Here is a 16,121-nt window from a genome sequence, read left to right on the forward strand (position 1 = left end):
CTATTTATATAACTTTTAGTAAATTTATGGAAATTGTTTATATAAAAGATAATATACTATGATGTTGAGTATTATATATACAATCGATTATTCATTATGCCTTATTTATAATTTTTTCATTTGCCATTCTTTGATAACTTGTTTGAAATAATGTTTCTAAATAATTAGTAATTTTTTAATGGCGTTACGTTCAGGATCGTGATAATAATTTTAGGGGCCTGGAGTGAAAATGAATTAGGCGACACTTTACAACCCTCCAATTTACTTAAGCTTAAAATATTGTATTCGATTAGTCAATGCAGCATAAATGAATTAGGCAATATATAAGCAGTATATTTTAGAGGGTGAAGAGGGGGGGGGGGTGGATAGGAATTAAAACGCAACATCTTTTAGTAAATATCTCAAAGGGGTTACCTTTTTAAAATTATTGAACCCCACTCAGTTTTTAGAAATGCAATATATCTGATATGTAATTAATTTTCTACATACTTCATAGTCTTCTTATTTTCATGATGCAATTGCCATTATATTTATTTTTCAAATTTTAATTTTCATACAGTTCTTATTTTAGAGACTAATCTTGAAAATAGTTTATTGTTAAAATCAAATAAAAATTTATTAAACCCAATTTTTTCGAAAATAAATATCATATTTGCGTTATTTCTTTTAGTAATAAATAAATATCATTGTAGTATATTTTTTCAGTGAAATTATTTCTTTATTTAATTGTATTTTCAAATAAATTATTAATATTTGTAAATCGTAAAATTATTTCCCATTATAAAAAAAATTATATTAAAAATGTTGAGTTATATAAATAATTATTATTTACTTTTAAAATGTAGCACAATTTATTTAAGAATATAACTTGTAACTGTAACTAGTTACTTTTCAAAAATAACATTTGATAATATGCTAACTAAACTACTATTTTAATTGGGCTCTTTTATTTCAAACCTATGCAAATTTTGTAAATGGAATCTATAAATTATCAGCACAGATGGTTATAGTTTGAGAACTTGTATCACCACCCTCTTGATTAATATTTTATGATTCTTACCTCGTTTTTTCTAACATCTAGCGAAATAATTCTATTTTTTGCGCCTAAAACAAGTTAACAATTTAGCTGGACATCTTTTAAGTCCTTAGGCTGTATCATGGGTCAGCTTGATTTGGATAATTAATTGCTTTTTAGCATAAGCTAAAAAGTTTTTGAATCTTGGACACTTTATTTTGGTTTATTTTAAGTATTTGGTGGAATTGTTATTTATCGTATTTTTTTTTTTGGTTATGTTATTTTTTCTTTGTTTTTTTTTCGTATTTATTATTAAGCCGACCTAGGACATGGCTTTAATGTTGAAGTTGATTCATATTGATTTCATTTATATTGGTTTCTGTTAAAATTACTCCCAACTACTTAATGTATTCGTTCTTTGTTTTTAAACTAGTTTATTTTATATTATTGACAAATAATAAAACCCCCTTCTATTATTCTCTATGTTCACTCGGTTTGATCTTTATTTAACTTTTATCCATTTCCGAGGCAAACGAAACGCTAAAATCCAGCAAATTTTTTAAAATAAAAGTTGAAAAATATTTTCATGATAGATAATTTGACATTATTCGCTACTCATTTTTGCTTTTATTTACAAATTAATAAAGTCATAAATATATGGTATGAGTGTGACCCTAGTCGAACTATTGGGAAGAAGTAATTTACTTCGGAGCCGGACTTTAAAATGATTCATCTGCTGGTCTCCAATAATTATAATAATTAGCCTGTAAATTAAAAATGTTATATCTATTCTAAAATTCCCTGTTTCTTTTCTTTTTTATTCTTTTCTTTTGTGTAGTTAAAAAAAATATATATATATATTTTATAAAAATAATAAATAATTTTTTTAAATTTAATATAAGGGAAAATTTTTATTATTGATTTTTTAAAAAAAAAAAGAGAAACCATAAAATTTAGTGAAAAATAAAATATATTATATAAAAAATTTTATTTTAGGGAAAAGAAAATAAAAGAAAAAATATTATGTTATAAAGAAAATTTTTTGTAACATAAAATTAAAAATTGTTTTAATAATATAAAAATTTGAACTTTTTTAAACTTCTTTTTTTTTAAAAAAAATTGTACTTAGAGAATTTTAGCAATCTTTTAGATACACTTATAGTAGGTATAGTCTAAAACGAATAGCAAATTATATCAATTCGTTTAAACGAATAGAAAAATTCTGCTATTTGAATTGGTACGAATAATAAAATAAAATATATTTATAGAAATTTTTAATTTTTTTTCATTGCACATCTAATTTTAAATAGAAAAAATAATTATAAATAATCTGATGGACAAGCGATCAAGTTATTAACGAAATTTAAATGCATATTAATTTAGTTTATAATATCAATTCAATTTTTAAAGCAAAGAGTTTTTTTTAAAATTGTTTCTTCTCTAAAAAAACATGTCATTTTTGACAGCAAATTAGTTCCACCTAACCTACAAAAATACGAATCGAATCAAATATTTGCACTTACGAATCGAATAATTTCTTATTTGTATTCGTACGAATAATAAAAACATTATTCGTTTTGATTCGAATATTTGATTCAATTCGAAAATAAAATTCTATAAAAATATTATAAAAAATGAAATTAAATTTCTTTTGAATGAATATTTGAATATATTTTTTTATTAAATTTGTGATTTAATCTTGATATTTCATGTTCATGTAAATTATAAAAGGTTGCTTATAAAAAATTATTGCTTAAAAGATTTTTTTCAAACTCTGGAAAAATTAAATTATTAGTATTAAAAAGTGATTTATAGAGATGTAGAAATAAAGTTCTATAAGGAATATATAAAATACTTACAAATAATTTTAAACATTTATGAATAAGTTTTAATATTTACGAATAATGTCGAATATATACTATAAATTTTTTATGAAAAAATCAAATTATACTAATAATTTGATCGAATAATGAATAAAAAATCATTCGTATTCAATTCGAATTTTCGAATCGAATAATTTTGCTATTCGCGTCGTAACTAATCGAATCACGAATTAGGAATTATTCAAGCTATCTGGAGTTTCAGAAATTTATTAAGATCAACAATAGTGACTATATATAAAATAAATGTCTGAAAAAGGAACTTTATAAAAAAAATGTAAATTTTTTAAAATTTGATATATAAATTTAAATTATATTTATAAAAATTAAATGTTGGAAATATATATAATATATTAATGCACAAAAATATTCATAAGAATTACTGTATGTATATAAACTCATAAGGTACATTCATGAAAAATATAATTAAGAAGCATATTATAAATTTTTAGTGTGAAATTCAATCTTCTTTGGGATTGAGCTAATTTTTCAATGATTTTATAAGCTCTTGGTGTAAACTCCCAATATATATATATATTAAGAATTCAATCTATTCAGAGGTTGTACTTCTCAGATAGTTTTTATTCTTTTCAAGGAAGATAATGTTCTTTCATTGGCAGAAGAACTAATGGGTAGAGTTGCTAAAACATATAATAATTTTAATTTATTCGGAAAAAGTTTAAAATGTGTTAGAGATTATGTAAAGTATTTATATCATTTTTTTAAAACATTATAAAGTTAACCATTTCATAGTTTGAATTCAGCTAGTAATGTTTCATGGGATACTTTAACATTCTGTGAATAAAAATCTGTCATATATTTAATTTTTTCTCTATCAAGATTTGAAGGATTCTGCGGAAATAATATTTACAGATTTGTAAGTACTGCCTGATGAATCAAGAACCCTTTATTTATTTGAGTAATAAAAGTATCCAAGAGGGATTATAGATAGTTTATAATATTCCTCGATAGATAGTTTCTAATATTCCTCGATTGACCTTATATTAATATTGAAGCAAGGAACTTGCCTGCTGCGATTCAGAGCAGACAAATATTAAATTCATAGTTTTACTTTTGACTCAACAATTATATATATAATTTATGGAGTTTATTATTTGATTTTGCCCTAGTTTCCATAAATTCCAATATGATGTTTTCAGCTATTCACATAGTCTCAAATAAATCGATGTCATATTTTTCAAATATTTTACTACTTGTGTAATTTTATTCTTTAATATGTTCTAATTCAAATAATCTGTTAAAGAAATATCTTTTCAGGTCATTGGGTTTAAGAGCATTTATAATAGGCCTTTCTAACTTCATAAGAGCCGTTTATCTTTATAGTGAAGGCTTTATCTTGTTGGACAAGCTTTTTGAAATATTTTTCTCCATGTTGGATAAGTAACTTCAGATATAATTCTATTCATTTTATCACTTGGGATATCTGAACATCTCTTAGAGGCTAGATTTTTTGCCGAAAATGAGAAATTTTAATCAAAATAAATAAAATTATACCTAAGCAATATATCAATGGTAGATAACATGAATCAGAAATTGCCAAGTTCAATGAAGAGCACAGAGCAAATATATAGCCGTGAACATTTTTTTTTAATAAAGGCCTGAATTCCATAGAATTGCGCACTCATTGCCTGAGTTCCATCCATCATACCCTTAATAAAATGACTAGGATTCTGATTTCCATCAATACTGGTTAAAAAAAATAGTCATTATATCCACTCCTTTAGAAATTTTAAAATTTAAATATCAACTTTTTGAAATATTTTACTTTTAAATTAGTTATGTATTTATTATTGGTGTGAATGTGATAAATAAATGAAATTTGAAATATATTATGTTTGAATGCGAGAAGTGGTGGTAGGAATGATTATAAAATATAAATTAATAATCACAAAACAGTAATATTTATATTTTAGCCGGTTTGGCTTGGAGGGAGAATTTGTCTCCTTGCCCCCCTTCGCTACTTACGCGCCTGAGTTGCTGTGTACCTTGTTAATGAATAATATGTCAGATTGTTAAGACATCCAATATAATGACTATTTATTAAATTTAATAAAAATTTATATTAATAATTGTTTCGAATAATTCAAATATTCTATGAAATTATTCTATTAATTTGATTTAAATAATTTAAACTATTTAAATAATTCGGTGAATATTCATACTATTCAATTTGAAAAATTCTTTATTCGTATTCAAACAAAACGAATAATATACTATTTATATTTATTACTATTCGATTCGATTGAAATAATCCAAACCGAATAGAATACTCACATCATAATTGAATAAACTGATATGGTGATTACAAATTGAGCATTTATGATTTATAATGCGATTTAAAAGATATTTTAAAAAACGATACACAGCCTTGTCAAATTGAGGCAATATTGGAAATTGAAAATAATAAATAAATAGCAAAATCATTTGCGATTTCTATTTAATATAATATTTACAATTTCAAGATTATCATTTGAAATTCATCCATTGCTATTCAGCGCAGCCTTAAAATCAAATTCTCTCAATTAGGACCTACCCTACTATTAGAGCCCTGCATAGTATCTATACGAAACTCTTAAAGTTCAATTGGGCATAAAATTAAAATCAATCAGTAGTAGGGGGGAGGTAAAGGAAAGAGCAAAAATTTAGTGAGGCCTTAAGAAATAATTAACTATTCCCTGAGGTCTGATCCTGATGGAGTCAATTAGAATTTTGTTTGAATCTGGACCGGCCAGAATAAAGAATTTTAAAATTAGGAATTGGGCCCAAACGAGTTGAAGAGACTTTCCACCAGTTCCGTGCAAGGGTTCTTAAAATATTTAATACTTAAAGTGTTTATTAGGATATATCTGCACTCTAGAGTTCAAAATAAAAATCTTGCTTGAAAATCAATTCATTATATTAAATACTAATAATATATAAAATAAATTTTGTGATTACTCTTTACAATCCAATCCATTTTTTTACAATTTAATTATTCTATAATAATAAATTTTATATATTTTGACCACCTTTACAAATATTCCTGAATTTTTTTAATTTATTTTATCATTAATCATTTCAAAAAATTTATATATTTATTATATTATATAAGTATAACCCATAATAAGTATATTTATGTTATCAAAATTTAACACAAAATGTGAGTAAAGCAATAAGCATAATAAAATGGTGGAGGGGGGGGGATTGGATTCTGCTTCTTATATAATGACTCTGATCATACGATCCATATATTTTTTTAAAAATTTAATCTCAAATTTATGTTTTATCTAAAGAGATCGGTACTGGATTTAAAGTATCGGGCCTCGGACCATCATCTGATGTTAAATCACCAGGCTCTCCATATTCTTGCATATCTGCCTTGTCTATATGTATAATTAAGATATGTTTCCCTTTGGAATTAACCGACTTTTTATTGTCACATCCAATTCGGTAGATAGATTACGACTAAAATAGTTGAATATTTTCCAACGGATATTCCATGAGTATTATAAGAAATTTTTTAATTAATTGATTGGCGTGTTAAGACTGCGAGTAAAACAGCCCCTGCCAAGCAATCTTCAAGTAGTCAAGGACGAATACAAAGGGTTATCTTGTAAATGGCTAAGGAAAATATAACTGCCTTGTCCAATAATTGTGATGCCAAAAATGAGGACAGAAATACGGTTTAATGAATATATATCAAACCCCTCATTTTGGAAGGTAATTGTGAGAAACCTCAATTAGATTTAATTTAATATTCAAATCATTTTAAAATATATTTCAAAACAAAAATACATATAATATTATGTTATGGAGTAGAGGTAGAAGTAGAGTGTAAGTAAATATTCAAGGAGTTTATTTATAACAATTGGGAATAAGAAGTATTTTAAAAATTAATGTATAATATTACTAATTATTTAGATAAACAATAAATATATTATGTTAATTAAATAATTTTACAGTATTTTCTCTTCATTCACATTATTTTAATGATGGAAAAAATTATAGGGGAGACCGACCGGGGATAGTGTAATCCTGGAGCAAGTAATTTATTCTCAGATAATTTTGAAATTAATAAACTTCGAGATTCCAAATTTAAACCAAATATGTATTATAATAAGTTACTTAAATTGGTCTAAAAATGTTTCATGCAATGCTCATAAAAATTTTTAAATGCAAATTTTAATATTAACATACCAAAAGTGACCGTATATAATTTTAAATTTTCTCTAATAATTTTTAATAAAAAAGTTGCTCGAACTTAATATTAATACTAAATGATATAATAACCTCCATTCTTTCATCTACCAATATTGAAAATAATAATGTTAAGCCTGAAATTAATTTCTAAATGACCCTGAGGACCTGGGAAAGGTATTAGTATTAGCTGGTAGGTATTACCTTTCATATATTCGTTAAATTACTTACAGAATGGTTAGGACTTATTTAAGAGAAACCAAGAAATAAATGATCAAAAGGCCATTCTTGAAATGATGAAAAATGACATTGATAGCCCTAAATATAAATATAGTACATAATCACCGATTATTTGATAAAAGGTTCAAGATTATTTTTAGGATAAGCCCTCAACAAGGATTTTATTCATTATTATTTTTATTAAATTAAATTAAATTTTATACAATAATACAAATTTCTATGAGATTTCATTATAAATTAATATTAAATCCTTTTATAGGATTGTAACAGAAATAGATTCGCAAAAATTCGATCAGATTTTATTATATATGAATTAAAACAATTTTAAAATAATGTTGCACTTTATTTATTATTAATTTTAGAATGATGTTGTAATATATTAATTTTAAAATGATAAAATATATTAATTTTAAAATGATGTTGTAATATATTAATTTTAAAATGATGTATACATCGATTTAGCATTAAATTATTTTATAATATAAATATTTTAATATTTTTAAAATGATGTTATTTAGTATTAAATTATTAGGTATTAGAATTAAATTTAAGTTTTTTTTGAATCATAATTTTAAAAATGCAATATATTAATTCCAAAATATATGATATGTATATTAGAGATCTGCAAAGTTAGGTCCCGCCCTTACCCGTCCCGAGTCCGGCCCGGTCCGAACGGGCTTTGGGCCGGGCTCGGACCTAATTCTATTTAAAATAATCGGGTTCGGGCCAACCGGGCCTAATATTTTTAAAAAATTACGGGCCGGACCGGGCCTAATATTCTTAAAAAATTTCGGGCCTGGTCAGGTCGGACTTTGTTAATTTTATTAAATATATATAACTTTAACAATTTTATATTGATTTTTTTATGTAAAATAAAATTTTTGATTTAATTTATTGAAACTAAACGCTATATAACATATGTCTTTTATTTTAAGTAATTATAATAATTAATTTATATATTTAAATAAATTCGGGCCTGACCGGGTGGTAAATTTAAAATAAATTTCGGGTTCGGGCCGGGCCGGCAAAACTTTTTAAAAAAATTTTTTTACAGGGCCGGGCTTGAAAAATTAGGCCCGATGAAGATCACTAATGTATATATTTAAATCAACGAGGTATCTGGGTTTTTCCTATAGGTGGAGGGGGGGGGCTATTAGGTGGAGTTTTTCGTCATAAATTTTATTGGCGGTTTTTAGGTTCACTTATTTTAAGCCTTTGGCTAATTATATTTTTATAAAAATAATTTTAGGTTTTCACTTATTTCCATATAAAGATATAGTGTTGAAAGGACCCGATTCTGATAGATTTCTTATAGCCAAAATATAATTATGTCCTGGAAATTTTGTTTATAGATGACTGAAAAGTTTTAACATCTACTTACCAAATCTTAAGGCTTACATAATATTATTTTTGCTATTAATCGAGCTATTTTTAAAAATCGGCTTGAATCGGGCGTTTTAATAACACTATAAAAATGTTATTTTCTTAAAATTTTGAATCATAGACGTAAATTTTAAAAAGTTATTAACTTTTACTAATTTTTCTTTCAAATTCTTCTTTATAGCGATACATTGTATACAATTTTTGTGGAGGAGTGGGGGGGGGGGTGTAGGGTTTTTTTAAAATTTAAAATGATATTTATGAGAACAGGCAAATTTGACCCCCACATTGATATCCACTATTAAATAATTATTTTAACAGGATTGAATATATTAACGTTAGAATACTGAAACCTAGATTCAAAATAAAATTTTTGAGAATTAGATATGGATTTTTATGTGATTATCTTAATATTTACATAATTTAATATATTATTTTTATATTTAAGTTAGAATTTTACCATTTCAAATGGCTAAGAAGCGAATTCAACAATATCATTGAGATCACCATAGGCCTCAAGTATATCTAGGACCAACAATTTCAATATGAAAAGGTTGATATTTTTTAAAATTATTTGACCGTTTTAAGTGATAACAAGTGTTTACCAGGTGATATTCTAAACATGAATGAAACAGATAAATTTAATATCTATTATTTGACAACAAATTTACAAAATTTTTAGAGGATTAACAACAGTGTACATTATTATTAGAATTGTTGTATCATTTTTTTGAGAAAAATGAATAAAATATATAGAAAATTTTAGGCTAAAACATAAGTATTTTTTTCTTAGATATTAATGTCTACTATAGATAAATATATAAAGAATAAAATTAAGTTTAAATTATTGATAAGTTCCTTTATGGCTCCTCAATTTGTTATGGACGATATAACCCCGGTCTGCTTTTGTTATTCCTAGTTTTGACCTAACACTACAAGGCCCAAGGGTGCCCAAAACACATTTTTTAGGATAGGCCAAAAATAATTATATAATGAGATGCAGAGCTATTTTTTTTTATAAAAAAAATTGACACATTTATTAGATTTTTTATTGTTTTGTCATTTTGCATTCTTTTTGCATATTTAGCGTGCTTATTGTAATATAGTATAATATGTATCCTTTTCCATGCTTGTTTCTTGGGTTACTTATCTGCCTTTTTACAGTTAAGAAATTTGCGTGCTATTTTTATATTTTGTGTAGTTTTTCTGTCGTAGTACGTAATTTTGTAATGTCGATATAATATTATAAACTATGGAAAAAACTAAAAATAAAATATAATATAATTATAAGAGAAAATATGATAAACTTTTGTTAAATACTTCATTAAAAATATTGAAATAATCTTTAAACAAAATTTATCTTTGTCTATGATTTTTCGACGGATATTTAACATGTTTGATGAAACTAACCGATTATCATGCATCGCTGACCAAGAATCGATGTTAACTAAAACTTCTTTCTATTGTTCATGTAACCAAGGACTGCATCGTCAGTGACAATTTACCCCCTACCTCCATTACTTAACTTCTACCACATACCAAATCCAAATTACCTCCTATCCCCCTCGTTTTCATTACTCCTTACCCTTCTCAATCTCAATTACGGTCTTGCTTAATTATCACCCCACATCAGTTAACCTTTATCACCTCCGGGGGCTCAATTAAATAATTTTAATGGAAGACTTCGCCACCCCCCCCCCCCCCCCCATCCTTCATAATATCCCCCCCCCCCATTTTGCGGACCTTCGATTCTATTTTTCTCTAGCCTTTGGAAGAGTTTCCATTTAATATCTTATATAATATTTTTATGTTATAATCTGCAATCCCTGTTATTAATTGATATACTATTTCTATGCACAATAGAGTTAACGAATTTATTCGTTCCTTTCCCATTATTGATCGACTATATGTTTTAACACATTTTAATGTCGAAAACGATCTTTAAACAAGCACGAATCAAAAGGTATGGTGAACGCAACGTTAAGCTATATATATGCAAGGGAATATATGTTAGATATTAATTTAGCAAATCTATTAATAATTTATAATCTGTTGCGTCATTAGCCTTTTCAACTTCAGGGAGCTCAAAAATCCTTTTTTCCAGCTAAAATTTCCAAAATGATTTTTTTAGTTAATATTTTCAAAATGGCCTTTTTTTAACTGGTATTTTATAATAACCTTTTTTTAGCATGATTTATAACTTTACTACATTAGGTATGGGTATGACACGCAACACAGCTGTTATATTTAATAATTAATTTATAACTATATTGAGTTTGATGTAACCTTACGAAGTCTAATTTGTAACACAGAATAGAACATTGGGAGAATAATATTTGGATAAAATTGATGCTAGAGGTGGAAGCGGGCTGTGAAATTATGCGTGACAAGATGGGTCATGGCGAGAGTGTGAATAAAATTTAAATTACTAGGCGTGACGGGCCTTCCCAAAATATTTACCGGGAGTGAACATAAATTTCTCGTGAATCACGTAAATTTTATTTTTGTAAATTGTTATTTTATGATTATGAATTCGCAATTTTATAATTATAATATATATTTTCTAATTTAATTTAGTTCTTTTTAAAAAGAATTATTTTTGGGGAAAAAAACTTCTGCATTTTATAAACAATATTTTTTCCTGTCTTATATAATTTCAATTGAATGAAAAATAACAAATCTTTCAACTTTCATTCAGTGGAAATTTGGTAATGAGTAAATTTAATTTAAATATGTTTTATTTTTCTTTATCTTAACTAAAATTTTTATCAATATTAATGCTCGCATAATCTGAGCGTAGATCCTAGTTCGATAATAAATGAAGTCTAAATGGAAACAAAAATTAGTAAAATTTTGTCAACCTTCTGAAGGTAATACTTAGAGATCTGCAAAGTTAGGTCCGGCCTACCCGGCCCGAACCCGGCCCTGCCAGAATAGTCGGGTTCGGGCCGGGCCTAATATTTTTAAAAAAATTCGGGCCAGGTTGGGTCGGACCTTGGAAATTTTTTTAAATATATCTAAATTTATCAATTTTATATTGAATTTTTTAGGTAAAATAAAAATATTTGATTTTATTTATTGTAACTAAACGACATATTATATGTCTTTTATTTTGAGTAATTATAAAAATTAATTTCTATATTTAAATAAATTCGGGCCGGGCCGGCAAAACATTTGTAAATAAATATCGGGCCGGCTTGAAATATTAGGTCCAATGCAGATCACTAGATACAATAATAATAATCAAAATCCTAAAAAACAGGACAACATTTCTTTTATAAGGAATATTTATTATGCCACCACACATCCGAATTTCAAGAGTTTTAATTTTTAATAGAAGAAGAGGAAGATATATGTATATACAGAACAATCTTAAAAATGCAAAATGATATAAAATTAGCTGATATGCATAAGTCAATGCCAACTATCATTTATATATTTTCCAATACATCCTGCACACATAAAAAACAGTATTAACTAAATTAAATATTTAAAGAAGTTCTAGATAAATCTGATGAAACATCAACATCTAAAGTTAAAAGTTGTGGCTAAACTTAAAAGATTCATCGCTCATAAAACAAATAACAATGACTTTTGAAGTTTTGGAAGCATGAAATATTTCTTTTTTTAAGTAAATTAGCTAGCAAAGTTTTGTCAGCCCCATCAAGTTCGGCTTCTAGTGAAAGGTATTTTCTAGAGCCAATCGCTTATTAGAGAAAAGATAAACACAATTGAAATAAAAAAACATTAACATTCTTCTTTTTCTAAATAAAATTTTTAATTTATAAATTGTAATTATTTTGTGTTAATGATATTAATATGGAATAAGAGAAGTAAAAACTATGATAGAATAAATCAAAAAACTGTAAAATGTATAAATTAAGTTTTGAAAAATTTAAAAACACCGTGAATTCTAGGACATGACTGGCGTGATCAAAATATTGTCTTTTGTGAGCAGGCGCGTCGAGCCAATATTTTTTTTGGTAGTAAGCGTGAAAGGGCGTAAATTTTTCTATTGCCACTGTGAGTGGACGGGCTTTGAATAAAAGATTAGGCCTAAGCCCACCTCTACTTGATACCTCATTGTCTAGAATTCTATGAAAGGAATATGTGAATAAAATATGCCGAAATTTTAAATATCTACAGATGTGAGCGCCATCATAAACGTTGATATAATATGGATGCAATTCAAAAAAAACTAGACATCCAATCAAGATAAGAATAAATCTTAGGAAAAATTATCTTAGAACTTTGCGTAATTCTAATTCAATAATACATAATTCTTTTCTATGATAGGATCACACGTTTTTATGAGTATAACGCTATATATAATTTAAATAATATCACTTTTTGTAATTTATATTAACCCCGCTTTCCCTTATATATTTTAATCATATTTTATTTCAAAAATACACCATATTCCTATTTATTAAAGTTTTAAGAGCCAGAGATTTTTAAGAAATAATTAAATTCTCAATCTGGCCTATGAGAGCTTGCAATTATTTGGCAAAATGACTCATTACAGATCTCGAATACAAATGAATTATAATAGTTACTTACAATTTTATTAAGCGCCCCCCTGAGAACAAAAATTATTAATTAACGAAGATGCGACGTTAATAAATTGTACATACTTCAAATTTAATATAATTCTTATTTAACACAAAACTGTCACTGACGATATTATGATTTATTAGTTGGCGTATATAATCGATATAGTTATTCAAATTTGAGCGTATTCTATTTAGGATGAAACTACTCTCTAAAAGAAATATATTGAAATTTTGTATAGCAAATATGAATATGACAAATTCACACATGGTCGGTCATACAAATTCGCAAATAGTGAGCTGATACCAATATGAAATAAACAGAAATGTTCAATTGAAGGCCTTTGTGTATATCTATATTATATTTTTATAAAAATAATTTTGGGTTTTCACCAGTTTGTTAAACTGCTAGTTTTGAGCAGATTTTTAAAAACGACTAACTCAATATATTAGCCAAAAAAATATTGTCTAAGCCATGAGATTTTGATAATTTATGTCTTGACCTTTCTATGAACTAAATCTTCAGGCTGCGTAATATTATTTTTGGGTGAAATATTGAGTTTACCGTTTTAAATCGGCTCAAAATAAACCGTTTAACAACACTAGCACTTCTTTTTTTTTTTATAAAAATTCATTTTTTTCTAAATATTTTGTATTATAGTGGTAAAAAAAATAATTATATGATTATTGTTTATAGATAGAACAGACAAATTTCCGAAGGGATTCTAAAAAATCTTAAATTTTTTAAAAGGCTCTTCAAATTTTTCAGAGGGTTCGAGCCCCCCACTCTTTTTAGTGAAACAACTGATCTTAGATGAAATATCAGAAGTAGTAAATAATAAGGCAATTATAATGGCAGTTTGATTGTAAATATATGATATCTTCAGTACTAATTTAATATTAATTTTATTAAATTAAGAGAATTGATCTGTTTATTTAATCCTTCTTTGAGAATTTCATACCAGATATTCGTTTCTCCGAAAAATATTATAAAAAATAATCAGAAGGAATTTTGTTACCATTTTACAATCCCCTTGAACATCTTTAACATCAAGGCTTGATGAGTTAGTGTTGTTAAACGACTCGATTTATAAAAAGGCCAATTCATTATTTTAGCCAAAAAAAAATGTTATACAAGTCTCGATATTTCGTTAATAGATATCCAAACCTTTTTACCATCTGCGAGCAAAATCTCCAGGCTTGCGTAATATTTTTGGTTAGAATATTGGGTTACCGGTTTTTAAAAGTCGAGCCGTTTAACAACACTAGCTTGAGTAAAATGATTAAACTTAAATCGTTCTTAAAATAAAATGCAAGGTTAAAATGTATTAAGAAAAGTCCCTAGAAATTAAATTTGAGCAGCACTCCTTAAAATATCTTTTATTTTAAACAAAACATTATTAGGGCGCGACCAAATGAAATAATGATTCTCAGTTAGCACTGCCAGAATGTGTTATTCAGAATTTTTATCTCACTATTTCTTCTAAAAAGCAGAGATCAGAGATCTACGAGCTCGTACAAAAGCCCGATGGTAACTCTGGCATGGCCCTAAAATAGTGCGATAAAAAAATTCCGAACGGGATTTGAAAAAAATAAAATATATAAACCCGAATTTTTAAAAATATATTACATATATTATGGCATGATGGATCATATAAAGATTCATTAGCTTACTCATATTTTTGATTTGCCTTTTTAAATGCCATTTAGAAGATAACAGCCAAGATCTTTGAATGAACAAATTTTAAAAACCTAGGCCTGGCCCTAAATGATTTGAAAATTGACCCCGGCTAAAAATGGAAAACCTACGCGGAGCCTGAAAATGGACACCTTCTGCAGGATCTTTGTTAAAGGGATTCAAAGAAGAAATGTCTAAGGATTTAGTCAAAATATTAAATTTTTTTTTTAATTTAAAATAATTTATATTATCGATTTTTTTTTAAAAAAAAAATTTAAGAAATCGCCCAGGTTAGAAAGGTAAAGTAGACCAATAATTTATCACCACTATTGGAAAAATTAACTGATCATTAGATTTTTCTTCTCCAAATTTTTTCGATTTAAAACAGAAAATGAATAGAAATAAATTGGATCGAAGTTTATAAAAAAATCTAAATCTAAATGCGACATATAGTCTAGAATTATAACTGTTATCAAGAAAGTGTTGTTAAACGCCTCAATTTGAGCCGATTTTTATAAATGGCTAACTCAATATTTTATCCAGAAAAATATTATGCAAGCCTACTAAAGCCTTTGCTCTTAGATGGCACATAGGATTGAACATCTATTGGCGAAATCGACGCGTAGGCAATATTTCCCTGGCTATAATGTTGAGTTAGCCGTTTTTAAAAATCGGCTCAAATCGAGCCGTTTAACAACACTAATCAAAGGGTAGTAAGGAGATGTAGAAAATAATTATTTTGTCTTATACTAAGACAACGTACATTATTTTTTAACTCGTTATACGAATCGAATATATTTTTATAATCGTTCTAGTAGATTAAATTTTATAAATGTTTCAAAATGATTAAAAATATTATGAGAATGAGAAAAAAATAAATCAAACATTTAAACTACTTAGATGATTTATATTCGGCTAGTTTTTCATCAGTATTAGTTTCCTTGTCTTAAGATAATTAGGGACATTACAAATTTTAAAAAAGTATTGAAAATAAAATTCAGAATTGGAAGAATGAATTAGGGAGTTGTTGCTAACAAAATAACTGTATTTTTGTTTCTTTCCCAAAATCCTAATAAATAGGTTCAATACTTTGTTAATCATTCTATCAATTATTTTTTCTGTATATATTTTATTAATAAAAAATAATAATTTTTTCTGTATATATTTTATTAATAAAAAAT

The sequence above is a fragment of the Gordionus sp. m RMFG-2023 genome, chromosome 2 (genome assembly GCF_954871325.1).
Source record: "Gordionus sp. m RMFG-2023 chromosome 2, tfGorSpeb1-WG-v2, whole genome shotgun sequence".
Taxonomy (NCBI): Eukaryota; Metazoa; Nematomorpha; class Gordioida; order Chordodea; family Parachordodidae; genus Gordionus; species Gordionus sp. m RMFG-2023.